Raw genomic sequence first — 17946 nt, 5'->3', positions numbered from 1 at the left:
CTTTCTGAGGTCACTGGCATCATTTTCTATGTCAGTGAAATTCAGATCACAAGCTTCTCAAGGCTGAAACTTTATCTTATTATCTATGAAACATCATGAAAAGCTCTAGGGCAGCACAAAATGTTTAGCTAATGCTTCTGAGCTGGAAAAAATACTATATTAAAAAAAATGAAGTAGAACATTTTAACAACAAAAACAGCTCCAGAAAAATATATTATATGTAAAATTGCTATCAGTGGAACTACCATACTACCTCTGAACAGCAGTTCTCAAACACACAACTGCTAGTAGTAGCTTGATTACACATAATGGATGTTGCTGCTGTGGATGGCAAAAAAACTTTATTAAATCACATTACTACATTAAAACTGACAGGAAAGTGTGTGTGTGTGCGTGTGTGTGTGAGAGAGAGAGAGGGAATCTGCATTTCTATTCTGACAGTTCTTGGAAGCTGTGATTCATGCTGCTACTTGCTTTTTTACTTGCAGTAGAGGAAAACCCTGTTTTCTTTAGAGTATTTGTTGTTACTATGAAAACTACTTTAAAACAAGCACAAGTTAAAAATAACTATTTTGCAGTCTGCTATGATATTTTTAAATGAATCATTTAAATACTGGAAATCAATAAATTGAAATTTGTGAAGATTATGAGTCTTGACAAGTATATTTCATATTATACAGCAGAGAATTCTCTAGAAATGAAAGTAGCACAAGCTAATAAAATTTTCTTCACTTTTAGCATTAGTAGATTTTCAGTTTTTCTAAACCAACCAGCAGGACATGCTACAATTCCCTACTGAGACTTCATAAAAATCTTCAAGTTGATTTCAGTCTGCTGTTTATTATGATAAATAAGAAATGCAAATACAGGTCAGACAGGAAAGAAGCTGAGAAATGCATTCTAGACATAAATTCAGTTCCTGCTTTTCAACAAGTAACTCTGTGTTGCAAGACAGAGAAGAGGGCTTATTGGAAATCTGATTTGGGAAATACTGTCTTTTGTTCTTATGCAGACAGAAAAATATTATTTTTATTATTATTTTGCAATAATGTCACACTATGATATTGTTGGTCCCCCTCCTTTTCCAAAACAGTCCAATATTCTTCCTGTCTCCTCAAGCCCTGATGACACAAACAAGTCCTGGTCTCCTATCCAACACAGACCCAGTGCATGCTAAAAAAAACAGGTCAGTACCAAAATCCCATTGCATTATGTCTCTCTCAAGAGAGGGCAGTGACACATTTCTCTCTATGCAGCTTGCCCATCTTCCCAAAACCTGTGGTAACATTAGTCTGTGATTTCCATCCCTCCTACAAACACGGCTACAATTGATCAACTACTTCAAAAGCTAGTGGTGAATATGTAAGGAAAGAATGAGACAAAACAAGGAAAAAGCATAAATCACATTTTCTTAGGAAATCAGGTTTTAAAAAAGGCAACTCCCTACAGCTTTTAATCGAGGAAAATTTCTTAGTTGTTAATTGAGCCAAGGAAATAAGCAGCTTTTGGCAAAATATTTTCTTATCATTTTTACAACTTCACATGTAGGTTTCAAATTAAGCTTTGGGGAACTAAGGTGGGAAAGTTACCACATGAAACAAGACAGGTTTTTTCTCCTAATGTATCTTGAGGCTTTTGGATGACTGGTGAAAATCCAAGCATTTAACATATCCCTAGCAAGAGTAATCTGAAAAATTACATACCTTCTACCTTAGCACGTCTTATTCACAAACACCTTCTCAACAGCAACCTCTAAACTCTTGGAACAGTGTTCTGCCAAGGTGCATGTCAGTAACAGCCAAAACCCAACAGGCAGACACTGACATTACATTTAACATGCAATGAAATAGCCACCAAACACTTCAAAGGCCCTTAAATGCCAGAAACTAGTATTAACTACTTCATGAAAAACTTTACTCAAACAGAAAAAAAGGAGACTTATGTTTTATTTGTAACAGCAGCAGGATTCTCAGAATTTGAAATATTAAATTAGATGTATTAATGTGTTTTGAAGTACCTTTTTTATTAGGCAGCTTAGTATCTCATGCTTTAATTAAGATCATAATTTAAGATGCAAAAATACGTATTTCCTCAGTGTTTCTAATGTACATTAAGAAACTCACACATTAACCTCCCACAAGAGCTACTTCTTAGCAGCCAGCCTGTCCTCTATATTCACAAATACTTGCCTCAATGAATAAAGTGCTGAAACGTTCTTGAGATCTACCAGTTCAGCAGATAATGACATGCTTATGGGATCTGGGATCATTCTTCTGCAAGCAATGGAGATACACTCACAAACTTGTGATGCTGCAAGCTAAAAACTCTTGTAAATGAGGTTGTTAGCAATACTACTTCCTGCTAGAAAGTACTTAAAATTCTGACATAATGCTGGATGATCAGCCCATTCCCAGAGTATTCGTCCTTTTCTAAGTGTCCCACAGCAAGAGTACTACTATGCAGCATGGTTAGCAAGTTCTGTGGCTTGCTCTGGCTGTAGTAGACCCCAAAGCAGCACAGTCTTCACTAAAACAGGGCACAAAAAGAGGATACAAAAGGATCTACAAAAAGGATCTACAATTCTTAAGTAACAAAGCCAGGGAGAGTTGCGTCATTCAGCAAGACTTTTTCAAAAGTTAATAGAGATACAAACTATGTAAGTAACCAGCGAACAGGGCATTTTGCCTTCACCTGTTTATGGAGGCCTAGGACATAGGTAAGGTTAGTACTCACAATCCAAGTCCCCACCCTTGTCATACACATAGCTAAGCTTTTCCCATCAAAGCAGGCATAAAATATTCTTTTAACATGCCAGCAGAGGGGAAAAGATGTGCTCTCATTTGTCCAGCAGCAGAGGGTTACGGCACAGTAACCTGGATCACAGAAACTGGAAAGCCAATCTCTAGTCTTCAGGGTTCAAACCCTAATTTCTCAGCAGGCTCTGCATCACACTGGGAAAATGCAACAATTCCTAACTTTTCATTTCAGTGGCAATTTTCAGAATATGGAAGCAAAAATAAAAAGCAAAGTTTTACTGGACAGAGTAGCACCAGAAGTATGCATGCCTCTCTAAGGCAGCAAAGAAGAGATGTAATTCTTGGGTTCCAGTTTCTAATGGCATTCAAAATTTTAAATGGAACACAGGCCAGAATATAGGCATCATGTCCTCTTCCTCCAAGAAAACAACTGGCCTAGTATATCTCTTTAGCCCAATTAGACTTTAATCGTCTTGTCTGCAAGGAAAAGTGAGGTTCCAGGCTTTGGCATTTTGTTGGTTTGCTGTTTATTTTGGGTGTTTTTTTTTTTTTTACAGGAGACATGAACAAAACCTCTTCCTCCTCACTCCTTTGTGCTTCTGAACAAAAGGGAGAGTCACCACAGGGTTTTGGTCCAAGTCCAATTCCATAGGTGTGCCTGAGGTGTGGTTTGAACATGCCTTTGAACAAGTGAAGGCCTAATTTACAGATTGCCTAATTTATGAATAGTAAACAGATTTAGATGCCAAGATGCTCGGTTATGATAAGATTCTGGAAGATGTGAATGAGAACAAAACTCCAGTGTTCAACTTTGGAACACTTTACTAGTGAAAACCTAGAAACCTTTAACACAGATACCAATTTTATTTGGGACTGGACACACAAAACCCATCTAAATCAATTTTGACTCCTCCATATTATTTTATGGATCTGGCCATATACCAAAAATAACATACATCAAAACCATCTCCGAGGTACCTGCAAATATGCTTTTTACTGGAACTCTAGAAAGACCTCTATGGAAGAATTATGTCACATATATTTATTTTTAAAATCCACTTTACTGAATCTGTCTTACTCCAAGAAGTGTTTTGTTTTAACAAGCCTGGTACCAGGCTGTCATTACTGGTAAAATGACATTAGCTTCGAAACTGAAGCCTTCTCACACACTCTGACATGATCACACACACAGTTTTAACAAAAAAGCATTGCAGTAGCCACATTTATTCCTAATTTGGCTACATTTTTATCATGAATATGAGGAATGCCCATAGTATATATTGAGCTTCAAAAGCATCACACTTCAAATATAAGTCATTTTCACTCTTAAATCTCATATATATAACTAATTTTTAAGGATCTATATTTAATAAAATATTAAATAAAATATTAATACTATTAATGATGGTTTCATAATACACTCAGAACGTCAGTAGAGAATAAGGAAACTTATTCACTGATTTTATTGACAAAATGCAACAGTTGCAAAGAGTCCAAAGTGTGCAGCTCTAAACTGTTGAAAGAGTCTATGAAACCTTGTTATTTCCTCATAATATTAAAAATATGACAACCACAGAGGACCAAAACATTTTATATATATGATTATATATTCTAAAAGTAGCTATAATAAAGAATTTATAATACACACAAAAAGTATGGTAAGAGAACACTAAGACAATAAATTAAAACACTCAGAGGTGAGGTATACCAAAATTAAAATGGCTTTTACATGACAAAGGAATTTTGTGGCAGCAGTAGGGATAGAGAATTCAATGCTGCAGGGCAGCAGCATCAACCCTGAGTCTCTTTTCTCTTCCATGATTTTGCATTTCACATCTTTTAAGTCCTACAACAAATAAACAGTGTAATGTCTGTCAGAGTTTAAAATTATTACAGATTCCCACTGAATTAACAAAATAACCAACTATCCTAGTAAGTTCCTTTCCCCAGATGGACCATCTACACAGAAGTCAATGAGGTACCTTCCTAACAGATCTACCCAAATTTGCTTGTGCCACAGTTACAGACAGACACCAAGATCTTTCATTTCAGATTCTGCTAAGGGAATGAAGATGTGCTTCCAACACATCTTTTTACTCTGAAAGACCAATAAATCCAAAATAATAATATCAATGCTACTAATAATAATTCAATATAAGCTTAAGATGAGAGAAACAGCTGAGTGGTTTGGTGACTATCTGTAGTCTCACACTTTTTTTGCCTCTAGAGATAAAGCTCCTGTAAAACAGCCAGTGTTCTCCCAACAGCCTGGTGACTCTCCTGGTCTTGTGCCACCTCTTCAGTCGTGAACCAGTTCATTAGCACTGAGAGGTTAAAGATACCTTGCAAAGTAAATAAACAGAAAGTAAGAATGGCAGGAACAATCACGACTGACTTTGCTACACCACTACCTACTAACATCACCAATCCTCAGAAACAGTTCTACACCTGCTTTCACATTTGGCTTTCACAGTTTGCAGCGTTGATAGAGAAGCTAGCACTTTAAAAAGGCTGAAACACTAAAATGAACTTTTCTTTACTTCAGAGATCTACCGAAGCCTTTGCCTCAAGAAAAACTAACTCATGACAATGTGATGAAAAGGCACCTTTCAGCTGTAATTCCACTTCTTCTGAATTATATTTTGTATTAAAACCTGTATTAAGATACTAATTTTCTACTCTAAGAGGAGAGCTATTCATAGTCTCCATCTATAAAACTAAGCTGAAACCATGAGACACTGACAACAAATTATATGTATCTCCTAAAGGAAAGCATAGATAAAAAAGGAACTGCTTTCAAATGAGGAAATTACCTAGTGAAGCAAACTGCATTTTGGATTCACAACTATTTTCAATACAAGTTTATTCATTTTAATAAAAAAAAATCACAACTTTCCAAGTGTACAAAACATTTCATATAAAGAAGATGTGGAGAAGGTGGGGGGCAATACCTCTACTGCTATTTAATATCAACTCATATTTAATATTCAACTTTTTGCAGAAATTTAAAATAGAGGGGGGAAAAAAAGCAAAAGTTCAAAGCTCTTAAAAGCAGCAATTTCTTTTGCAAGACCAATCCAACCACAAAGATTCATGACTTCTGTGAAATTCTATACTAAGAAGCTAATTAACCAACACTGCAAATTAAATTTAAGGTAATTACCACTCAGTTTTTAAATTGCTTAGTACAAAAAGACTAAAGTTACCTACAGCAGAGGTTTGGGGTCCTTAAAAGAGCATTAGTAATGAAAACACACCATTTTCCTCACATTCTTTTATTTTACCTAAAGGTGTTAAAACTTTTCCATGCGAGAACATGAAGCGGAAGGAATAAAAAACAAGACATGGCTGAATGGCACCTTAAACTATTAAATATCAACCCGGAAGTTTGGGGGTTTTTTCCCTGTTTGAATTGCTTGTTAAGAAGCAGTAACCCTTGCCTTACCAACAAAATTCTCAGACAAAGTTGCCATATTCTTCAAAAGGAACCTAAACCAAATATATTATGTCTGGCAATCTGAAAGTAGAGTCTGTAACGAGTTTGAGGAAGTATCTTAAGTGGATACATATGAAAATTAATAGTTTAATTTATTTTAAAAAATTAAAAGCAGAGTTACTTTCAAGTAGAATCCCTCTATTACAACAATTAAATGCTGCCCAATTTCAAATAACAGGCCCGAACCCTACAGACATTTATAAACAAAGTCAATATTATTTCTGTAAAACAGAACGTTGTGAAACAACTGCAACTGTTCATACTGAACTTTGCCAGGACTACCACAGTCGAGGTGTATTTCTCAAGTACTTCTTTCTCTAGGGTATTTGCTTAAACAGTGCTCTTACCTCCTGTCACACCTGTTAGCCAGAGAAATTATACAGGTTAAATATAACCACATTAAAAAGAAAAAACAAAAACATAAAACCATGGTAGTTAATTTTAACCTGAATCATTTCCTCAAGCTACTTATGGGACACAATTCCACGAACCGTTGTGCTGGTGCAGCTGGAGCAAGGAAGAGGCAGGCCAGGTCAAGTCAATACTGCCACCAAAAGCATTGTTTGTCAACCAGTCATTTAAGAAAAAATACCAACTTTGAGGATTCAGAGCATCAGCTTCTATGACTGGCCACTCTGCCTCTACATGCAGTTTCATGGTCCAGCCAAAGCCTACCTGACTTTCCCTGTGCCTCTTGGTAGGTAAACGCTTATCAGCACATGAAAACAACGGCCTTAAAAAAATCTCACTGCAAATATATTTGATTAGTTCATAAGCACTCCTCCTCATGGAAAAAAAAAAAAAAACATTTCGAATGAATATCGACGCCTAAAGTACCTGGAATTTGAAAGTGAAACCAACCAAAAACCCTGATCCACCTTAACCCAAACACATAACTGAAGTACCACGGATTTCCAGTCCCTCGCTGGTCATATTTCACACCTGCATGCACGGAGTATTTAACACACTGACTTTAAGGCCGCAGTAACTCGAAAAAGGACAGGGGGCTACTGAGAATCCCTCAGGTTTTACGAGCGCGAACACGCTGCAGTTACCCCAATAAAGTTATCGGAACGAAAAAAAAGGGGGGGTGGGGAAGAAAAAAAGCCTACAAGTGCATACGCAACCCCGCAGCTCCAGCCCACCTGCCGCAGGGAGAGCGCGGGGCACGCTCTCGCCACCGCCCGGAGCCGGAGGCCCCGCAGAGCTGTCCCGCCGCGGGGAGGGCCCGGGGCCGAGCGGGCACCGACCGCCGCCCGCCCGCTCGCCCGCCGTGTAAACACCCGCGCTCCGCAGGGCTGCCGCGGAAACCTCCCCCGCGCGTGGGGCGGCGGGGCTGGGCGCGTTCCCCCCGCGCCCGCGGGACGAGCGGCCCCGCGGAGCGGCGGCGGCGGGGCCGCGGGGGGAGGTGCCGCTCGCGGCTCTACTCGATCCGGCGCGGCGCGGCCCGGCCCGGCCCGGGGGATGCCGTGGAGTCCTGCGCCCGCCCTGCCCGGTTCGCGGGCGCGGGGCCAGGCGGGCAGCGCTCCCGACGCGCCCGGGAGTTGTGACAGGAGCAAAGTGGGTCACCGGGCCTAGCGGGTGCCCCGCGAGCGCCCCCCGCCCCCGGCCGCGGCCGTGCCCGCCCAAGGGCAGCCGCTGCACTCCCGCCCCCCGGTTCGCGGCGGGAGACACACGCCGGCGCTGTCAAACTTCCACCGCTCCCCTCCGTGCCGCGTCCTCGCCTTCCCCTCGCCACCGCACACCGGGGCCCGGCGGGTCCGCCCGCACCGCCCGGCGCCGCGCTCGCTGCTCACCTGGCCCCGCGCTGCCGCTGTCCGCCCGCGTTGCCCCGGCGAGCGTCGCTCCCCGCGCGCAGCCCCGCGCCCGCCGCCCGCCGGCACTGCCTGACTGAACCTCCTGCTCCTGCTCCTCCGGCGGCGGCGGCACAGCAGCACCCGGGCCCGGGAGTCCCCCCGACACCACTGCGCCTGCGCCGCCGAGCCCCCACCGCCGCCGGCCGCCGCGGCGCCTCGCGCCACCGCGCGTGCGCCGGCGCGCACTGCACCCCCGCGGCACCCCGGGGCCGCCGCGGCCGCCGCGCGTGCGCAGGAGCGGCACACCGGGGCGGCGATCCCCGCTCTGCGCGCGCTCCTCTCCACGCGTGCGCAGGGGAGAGGGGGCGGGCTGCGCGTGCTGCGCAGGCGCGGCGGGCGCGCGCCTGCCTGACCTCGTCTCACCTCGCGTCGCCTCACCCTGCGCCCGCCGGAAAGGGCAGTGGCGCCGAGCCGCGGGGGCCGCCGGGCGGGCAACCGGGCTGCGAGCGGCATCAGCCGGCACCGTGCTGCAGGCGCAGAGCCCCTTCCCCGAGACCGCGGAAGGGGCTTCGCTGAACGGAGACGTTCCCCCATTGGCGCGGTGAACCCGGCACAGAACGCGGTCGCACGCGCGTTCCCAAAGCGGAGCAAGCGACATCCCGGGTCCTCTCCGGGAAATGCGTCCCGAGGTATTTAGGGTTCAACGAACCCGTCCCAGCGGAGGTCCGCGGTTTCTTCTTTCCTGTCCATAAACGGGTGAAATTCCCAGAGCGGCAGAGACCAGCCGTGTTTGCCTCAACCCTTTTGCGTGTACGAGGCTTTTAATAGCGTTCGATAATATGCGGCGACTATTTAAACATAATCCTCTTATGCTTGCAGAAGGCGAACCGTTTTCTGTAAAATAAAACGTTTAGGAGTAATATTGTGTAAGCCATCCCAATTTTTTTCTCTCAGTTAAAAAGGATTTTATTTTTCAGTTGATACTTTTAGATAAATGGCTACTCAGGTATCTATAGAAATTTAATTCGTGTTTGTGTCTAGAACAAAATAAAGAACTTGACTGCAAATTGTCATGAATTTCCTTTATGGGTTACTTTTCAGGTAGTTCAGTTTCCTCATTTGATTCACAATTGTGACCAAAGTCTTATGAAAAGATACTGTAGGGTCAGGTGCTTCTTTACCAGTAGTGCTCCCAAAGAGCGAACCATGAGCTTTTCCACTGAAAGAATTCAGAAAAGCATTAGTAAAAATACTTAGTTTTGTTACTGATTCATAATACTCTGATTCCAGCTTACTGTTGAGGAAAATGTAACATAAGGAAAGCTAATAATATTATCTCTTGCACAAAGAATAGTGCTCTTTTGATGAAATGTAGTAGAGCTAATAGGGTACAGTAGGAATGGAACATCCAGGAGAAAATGTAGGAATATTTTCAAAAAAAAATGCCTAATTATCAGAACAAGAATACGGCAGAGAATCCAGGAGGCTACAAATAACTTCAGGGTGTATCTATCGAATTTGCCAAAAGATCTTTAGTAACCAGTGATAATTCTTCAGAAAAAGTAGGGATGCTGCACTCTCACACCTTGCATGACATAGGAGCATAGCACCTACTTACTGCAATGTTGCAGTGACAAATTATTCTTTGACAAGATCTGAACAGGCAACACAGCTGTGGAGATGATGCACATTTGCATTTTCTGCCAAAGCTGTGGCCTAAGCGAGGTCATTTTTTTAATGCTACTTCTCTTTTGGCAGTATTTTGTAGAACCCTGAAGGGACAGGACAGCTTAGAGGTGGTGTGATAGTTTTATGAAACTGTTCTTCTCCTAGAAATACTATTGCTCTGTTCTTGTCATCACTGTGACTTTGCTGTGTAATGATAGTTCAGATTCACTCAGAGGGGCTATGTGAGAGCCAGCACAGCTTCTAAACAATGCCAAATTAGGAGCACAGATCTTTTGTGAATTGGTGAGTGGTGGGACTGCATTGAGCTGGAAATGCAGAAATTTCCAATGCACTTCCATTAACTATAGCCAAGTTTCCCAGAGAAATGCCGTTGCCATCCTGCATAGTGTATTTCAGAGCCACAGAACAACCACCTGCTTTAATGTGTTCCTTTTTGATCCATGCTGGCCGTTTCAAAAGAGGGTCTGTTTGAGAAAACTGGTATTGAAACTAAATTTCACATCACTCCAGAATACTAAAATGAGTGGATGTTGACTTGAAAGCCTGTCACAATCCACATAATCCTTGCAAAGCAAGGTTGGCTAATATTCCTGGAGCCTTTTCTTCCAAACAATCTAACTGACTCAAAACCAGAAACATCTGGTTTTAACCTGCAGATTAGCTTGGATTTTGCTGCTGCTTTGTCACATCTGATGGCTTTAATTACAACCGTGTGGTCACTTTGCTTGGACAAAGACACGGTCACCAGAGGGGAGGTTTGGCTCTTTCCCTGTCACTCCCACTGTCACACACTGTGCCTGTGTCCCTTGCAGCTGCCACAGGTGTGGGAGGGAGGCTCGATGCTGAGAGGAAGCAATGCGACTTTTATAGCAGCCAGCTTTGATACTTGAAGGGACTGTGCCATGGTATCTGAAGTCCCCGATGACCTATTTACATTTAAAACTACTCGCAAGTGTTCTAGTTTGAAGTGGCAGATAACGGCAGATAAGCCATTGTCTCTGCAATGCATCTACTAGTTATCTCTGAATCTGGAAAATAAAAGCTTCCAGCAGTGGTATCCCCCAGTAGGTGTTCACCAGTAGGCGTACCAAAGGAGTAGAAAACCATATTTGAACTAACTTATGTCAGAACACATGATCTTAATTACTTTTTTTCGAGCAATACATGTTTTTATCTCAATAAAATATCTTACTGTGAAATTGCAAAATCCCCGTGCTTCAGCAATATCCTCACCACAGAATTACACAAATTCTAGACAAATTCTTGGCTTTTTTATCAGATCTTTTTCTCCCTTCGAAAATAATCAAATATCTTTTCAACATTTAAAAAGTGGCATTTAGATCTAATGATTACAAACAGCATAAAATGTTTCATAATGTGAATTATTTAGAAATATTCCTAGTGCCTTCTGCTTTTAGATATATTCCCCTATGTTTAGCTATTCCAATGAGCCTGCCTTATATTTCACCAGTTTATATACCTGTCCTTGTAATTCTGAATGCAGCAGTTTACAATGGCTTTGAGAAACTTGCCTTCTGGAAACTTTCAGGCCAGCAGGTTGAGGTGTTTATTAACCAGTTAACAGATTGGAATACTAGAAAAGAATAAGGAAATATAATGACACTTCTGGTATAGATTATTTGTAAAATTACTGAAGTTATTAAAGCATTTGAAGAACACAAGTACCTTTTCCTGTAGTCTGCTTCTACTTTAATTTGTTATAAGAATTGCAGGACAGATTTTATTTAGCCTGTTTCTAGATCATTGTGATTTAAAGAGCTGTTGAATTAAAAATACATGGCAGGCACTGTATATGAAATATGTTAGTAAAGCTAACAGACACTTCAAGCACTGTGCCTCAGTTTCATTCCTCACTAAATTTTTAAAACTGATTTTGTCCATTGTAGAGTTTAAATGATGGTTTTGAATCTGTAACATACATTTTTCTGTATTTAAACTAGATCTTAGTTTAACATTAAATACTTTTCCACTCCTTAAGTAACGTCAGGGAAACCTTTGTATATTTTTATTTTTACCATGCCTTACCATGTTCATTATTTTCATAGTTACTATTTAAAATACAATCTGTATAAACTCCCAAAACCAACCAATGGATGAAGAAAACACAGACATAGCAAACACCAAAATCATTAGAGTTTTTCTTGTTCCCCTCCAGCACTTTGAGCAATTAGGATCTTTTATATCTGCCTGAAGTTAAATCAGCTGGTGTGGCCTGTGGACCTTGGAGGTCAAAGACAGGTGAGCCAGTTTTGTTAATAGTGATGAGAGATTTTGAGGATACTCATACTCATTCCTAAGGGGTTACAAGTTTCCTTAGAGGGTCTTATTTATGCACTGGTAAAATATCCATTGCAATTTATGCAATGGATTTGTTCTACATTATACAAATCAAATGAAAATCAAGAAAGGCCGCTATTTTCTCTCTTCAGATCTTGAAATTTAAATTACTGTAATTCTAACAATTTCATTTGGTTGTCCTAATCCTTTTGCTTCTGGAAAAAAATTGATTCCTGACAATTGAGAAGAAACTCCAGCCCAAAAAACTTGAAAAGGAGGAAAAGATAAAACTTGTCTGAATCTAAGAAATGGTTAAACATTCTGTACTAATTCTCAGTGCTTTTCAAAAACATCTAATAGAATTGCTAACATACACAGAACTAATCATGGGAGTCCTTTGACATTTCTGCTGCATCCTGTCAGAACTTCAGCTACCATTAGAGAATTTACAGGGCAGTGGATAAACTAACAAGATTTCCTCAGTTTGCATAACTGAGACATTTCCTGATGGGCTTTTGATTTGTTCTAGTCAAAGGGGAAATAAAGGTAGAACAATCCCGTTAGACCACTCCCGCTGAGAAAAGAAACTGCAAACAGTGGACACCACCTTCTTAGTGAAACCCAGAGATCTCAGTAAGGTTGCATACATGGTGATTGATAAGCATGCACAGCAAAATAAGTCTTCCATGTATTTGAACAAAAGTGAGCAATTAACTCTCACAAAGTGAATTAACAAATCGAGTAGGTCAGATGCTCCATGATTCCATTGCTTCCAAAAAATTGCTATTTCATTAGTCTCTTGTATTTAATTTTTCTAGATTTTTTTTTAATTACCAGTCCAATTCTTTGTATTGAAGTATTCTACATCTTATGCAAGAATGTAATTACCTTGACAAATAAAGAATAATTATAACCCAAACATCCTCTGGAGCATTTGTAAACTTCTTTTGCATAATGCTTTCCACAACTTTCTCTTAGCTTCACATACTTTTGCCTCCTCTGAAGACATTTCCGTTCCTGCAAGTGTTGCTGCCTAATTAGAAAGTAAAAATAATAATAAGCATCTTTGGAACATTTTACATGCATTTTAAAAGAATATGTAGTGCATCTCAATTACTTGAATTATTTCAGTAACTCTTGAGCTGGTGGTCTTAAAATTTTAGAGCTAGAATGATATCTATGCCAATCTTTATTCAATAATATAACATTAAAATTAATTTTCTTAATTCATCAGTATCAGATCTGGGAAACTTGAGTAACAAACAAATTGTACAAGCATTTATAATTTGAGATGAAGCAAGAAAAAATTAGAGCAGGTACTAAATATTTGTGTGATTCTGAATATGAGATTAGTTTAAGGAGGAAATATAGTACTTATGCTAGTATTTACCAGACAGTTTTAAAATAATTAATGAAAACTGAAATGTAAAATATCAGTAGATGGCAGTCTTCGTCTATAAAAATATTTGCAAGGTAGAAAAGGAAAATATTTTACTGAAACTTGATGAACTAAAAGCAGCTATTAATTAACTGAAAGCCACTGTGGAATTGCTTTTCACAAAAAAAAAAAAAGTACAGTGCTATTATACTCTAGCAACAATACATCATAGTTTTGGTTCACAATTTCTACATATTTAGTGAATTATTTTCTTTCTCTGAGAGTACATTACTAGATACACTGTGTTAGTCCTATAATTATTTCAGTCATTTTAACAATTCAGCAGCAGTAAGTACAGGTAGAATCTAGATAGAGGAAATGTTTTGATCACATTAGCTTCTTTATGTTGTGTAAACTGCATGCCTCATTTTTCTTAGTTACAATACAATGCTGGGCAGAACTCAGCAGAGTAACTTGTAATATATGTACAAAAAATATATATGTGAATGTCTGGTAAAGCAACAATTGCTGAAGTCAATACAAGGTGCCAAAGTTTTCTGAACCCAAATTCATAAGCACATTGACTCTGTATGGCACTGTAAGTAAAATGATTGGTGTAGTCCTATTAAATAGTTGAATAAGGTGGTTTGTGTCACAGTTATGCCTAAGAACAGTGTGCTGTGTATCACAGATTTCCAGAACTGTAGCCTGGCTGTACACAGACGCTGTGTATCACAGATTTCCAGAACTGTAGCCTAGCTGTACACAGACACTGTGTATCACAGATTTCCAGAATTGTAGCCTGGCTGTACACAGACACTGTGTATCACAGATTTCCAGAATTGTAGCCTGGCTGTACACAGACACTGTGTATCACAGATTTCCAGAACTGTAGCCTGGCTGGGCTTGTAAGAGATGTCACCTGATTCAACCCTCCAGTTCAAGTACCATCAACCTTGGGCAGGCTGTCCAGAGCCATGTCCAGACAGCTTCTGAACACCACCAAGGAAGAAGACTATGCAACATTTCAATTGTTCTCCCTCACAGTAAAAAAGTGTTTTCTGGTATTCAGAAGGAACCTCCAGCATCTCAGTTTGTGCCCATATCCTCTGGTCCTGCCATGGGGCACCACTGGAAACACCTCAGCTCTGTTTGCTTTATACCCTCCATTCAGGTATTTATAGACTTGGTCTCCCCTGAGCCTTCTTTCAATATAAACTTCAAATGAATATTTTCTTGAAGTAAGAAATAGAAAAGTCATTAAAATCTACCTTGGATAAGAGGCAAACCGAACACAATACCTGTTTATTAGGGACCCACAACTGGCTTTTAAAACCACAGGAGTTTATTGACTGAAGCATCTCTCTTATATGGAAAGGCTGAGGGAATGGGCCTGTTCAGCCTCAAGAAGAGAAAACTGAGAGGGGACCTGTTGGCAGGACCTCATCAATGTCTATGAGTATTTGCAGGGAGGGTGTCAGAGGATGGAGCCAAGCCAAATTCTTGTCAGGGGTGCCAAGCAACAGCAGAAGAGACAATGGGCAGAAACTGATGCACAGGAAGTTCCACTTGAATATGAGGGAGAACTTCTTTACTGTGTGGCTGGCTGTGCACTGGAACAGGTTGCCCAAAGAGGTTGTGGAGTCTCCCTCACTGGAGACAGTCAAGAACTGTCTGGATGCATTCCTGTGCCATGTGCTCTGGAATGACCCTGCTGGAGCAGGGGTCTTGGACCTGATGACTCACTGTTTTCCCACCCAGCCTGACCCATTCTGTGATGCTGTGGTTCTGCAGCTACCACCACTACAGCACAAAAATTTTAATGTATGATATAGTGAAACTATAGTAATTACTATAGTAATTCATAATAAATTGAATTTTTATTACAGTAATATGTTTAGAAACCATATTGTACCAGAAATGAGTGCTATGCTGGAAGAAGAAGTGTATTTTGCTCATAATAGGCAAATAATTACTTAATTAACCATTCTGAACTGTTTAATTCCAGCACTAAAATATAGTTTTCTTCTTTAATGGCATGCCATCCTCATATAGGTGGCACATACCGATACGCGAAACATTATCTATCACAAAACTGAGCCACAAGATATTATTTTTCCTACTTTTCTGGTGCACATGAGAGAAAAGGGATACCCACAACCAATTGTCCATTCTTTCTGGCTTGAAATGCACAGAAAACTCTATCCAAAACAGGAGAGAGAAAATGGGATTCAGAACTTCTTTATTTGAACATTTATCATCATTGCACACAGCCTTAAAGACTAGCAGAAAGTCTTCAAGGCTTTAGTGTGGCAGAGTCATCTTTGGTGTGGCAGAGTGAGGGGTACCCTTTAATCAGGGAGAAAGAGAATGAGCCCTACTCATGTAAATTGGACAAATGTTGAGACTGTAACACTTCAAACATAGCACACCACCAAACACAGGGTTGCCCAATGCATCTTCAGCTCAACTGAGGTTGTGTAACAGTGGTTTCCACTGTTGCCTGTTCAACACTGTCTTTTAAATAACCAGCTATCAAAGTAAATAATTTTGCCCTAAGAGAACATCAAAGCAAAATATGATGTAAACTGTTTCTCTGTGCCACTGGCAATCAGGAAGAATAGGACAGTAATGTGGGCTGTATCTGATGTCAAAAGAGTAGAAAGTGGAAAAAGGCAGTTGTGTGAGTTAGCAGACATTACTATTCAAAAGATTCTGAGTTTATTTTTTAGGAGCATGTACAATAGTGACATGTACACTGCTAATCTCGGTGGATATCTCTCACTACACTTGTACATATCAATAGCTTTCCTATCAGTATCATCAAAGCCAACTTCAGCTTCCTGTAATTCTTCAAGATTCATTCATTCATATGGTTTCACTAACCCAACCCAACCAACCAAACAAACAAACAAAAGAAGTCCACTTTTTGTTCTCCAGAGTCACCAAACATTTTAAATGTATGAAAAGTAATAGGCAGATGTTATGTGGAACTAATGAAAGAAAAATATGCATTTATTTCAGAAATTAGTTAACTTTGCCATAACTCTGGGTAAGAGAGAGGAAAAAAAACGGTCTTTATTTAGTTATAACTATACAGGAAAATACAGAAATATGGGGGTGGATTGCTGCTAATAATTCAGAATGGTAATCTTCCTTACACTGACTGGCTTCTTCATGAAATGATGTAAATTAGTTATCTGTACATGTTAGATGTCATACCACTTGTCACCATCTGCATTGTATGTTTAATTCAGAATCCTTTTTAAAATAACCAAGTGAAAATCACTACAATTAAACCATAAATATTAAACAGATTTATTTATAAGAAGTGGTAATTATTAAAATACAGAGCAAAAACAATTGGGCAAGAGGAGGAAAAGGTCTCCTCAATTTGGCTTCCTCTGAGGCCATAATTTTTCCAACTACCTTCTGAAGTTTTATTGTTCATCCAAAAGTGCAGAAGCAGGAGTAGTAATGCTGAGGCCAATCAAACCATGACCAGCCAATACAATGTTAAAAACTTCAGCCCTCTACTAAGCTGAGTCATAGAAGCACAGAATGGTTTGGGTTGGAAGGGACTTAAAGATCATCTAGTTCTGAGTGCTTAGTTACTTTCAATATAATTACAACCTCAACAACATAATATAACACAATTTTGGTGTGAAAATAAACTTGGAGACATAAGCTGGGAAGATTGTAAAGCTAACTTGTGCTTCTGAGTAGAGTTTCTTTCAGTCTCCATCAAAAGCACTTGAGTTTTCGAATAAATTGTGATGCCAGTTGCAATAAAGTCTTCTTCTAAATGAGAACCATAGTGCATCTGCATTCTTAAGAGCTAAAAAAGCGTGCCATTATATTTTAGATGAATTAAAGTCACAATATTTCTTCAAAATGTGCAACTTGTTCAGGTTTCTTTTATTAAGGGAAAAGGGATTTTATATCTTTTTTTCAGATGGTGAAACACACAAATCACAGCATATTCTGGAAAAAACACAGTAGTCTTGATTGCAAACATTCTCATTAAAACAACAGTCTGGCTGAGGGCCTTTATTTAGAAAGGAAAATTTGCATAACAGGGTTGTTAGAGGCAATGTCTGTTGTGTGCAAACACTGACTCTTTTACAGTTGAATTACATGTGGTTGTAAACATCATAACACTAGGAAACAAATAATTTTAATATGCTTTTAATATAATCAAGATAGTAAAGACCTTCTTAACAGAATTTCACTTAAGAATATTTACATTCAAGTGATTTCTAATTGTACATTAATAATGAATAATTCTTGTAAGGAAAACAGTATGTCCATGTACTCAGTATTCCTGCAGTTTTAGTTCTAAGTCAGGAATTTATAGTCCTGAAAAATGAGATAGAGCATTAGCTGTTGATATAACTCTAAGTTGATATAACACTTAAAAATAATGGCAGAATAAAATACATTAGAAAATACATAATATTGGTCTACATTTTTGCATCTCTCCAAATAGTTACAGGCATTCAAATTAAATCCTGAAGTTTGCACTAGTTTCAG

General features: G+C 39.8%; 1 protein-coding gene across 11 annotated transcripts in view; it reads right to left on the bottom strand.

Annotated features, from left to right (window-relative positions):
- CLOCK (clock circadian regulator) overlaps positions 1–8228 on the bottom strand; it is a 64976-nt gene extending 56748 nt beyond the window's left edge. For 7 of the 11 annotated variants that reach the window (XM_059844816.1, XM_059844822.1, XM_059844819.1 and 4 more), the window contains exon 1: positions 8049–8227. The gene's annotated coding sequence lies outside the window, so the exon portion shown is untranslated. Of the gene's footprint in view, positions 1–7397; positions 7514–8048 lie in introns of those variants that run through there. The other 4 variants (XM_059844817.1, XM_059844820.1, XM_059844825.1 and 1 more) reach the window with 2 other exon arrangements.
- Positions 8229–17946: the final 9718 nt, after the last annotated feature.

The sequence above is a fragment of the Haemorhous mexicanus genome, chromosome 4 (assembly GCF_027477595.1).
Source record: "Haemorhous mexicanus isolate bHaeMex1 chromosome 4, bHaeMex1.pri, whole genome shotgun sequence".
NCBI lineage: Eukaryota > Metazoa > Chordata > Aves > Passeriformes > Fringillidae > Haemorhous > Haemorhous mexicanus.
The sequence above is the reverse complement of the archived record's forward strand: the minus strand, read 5'-3'. Positions and strand labels throughout refer to the sequence as shown.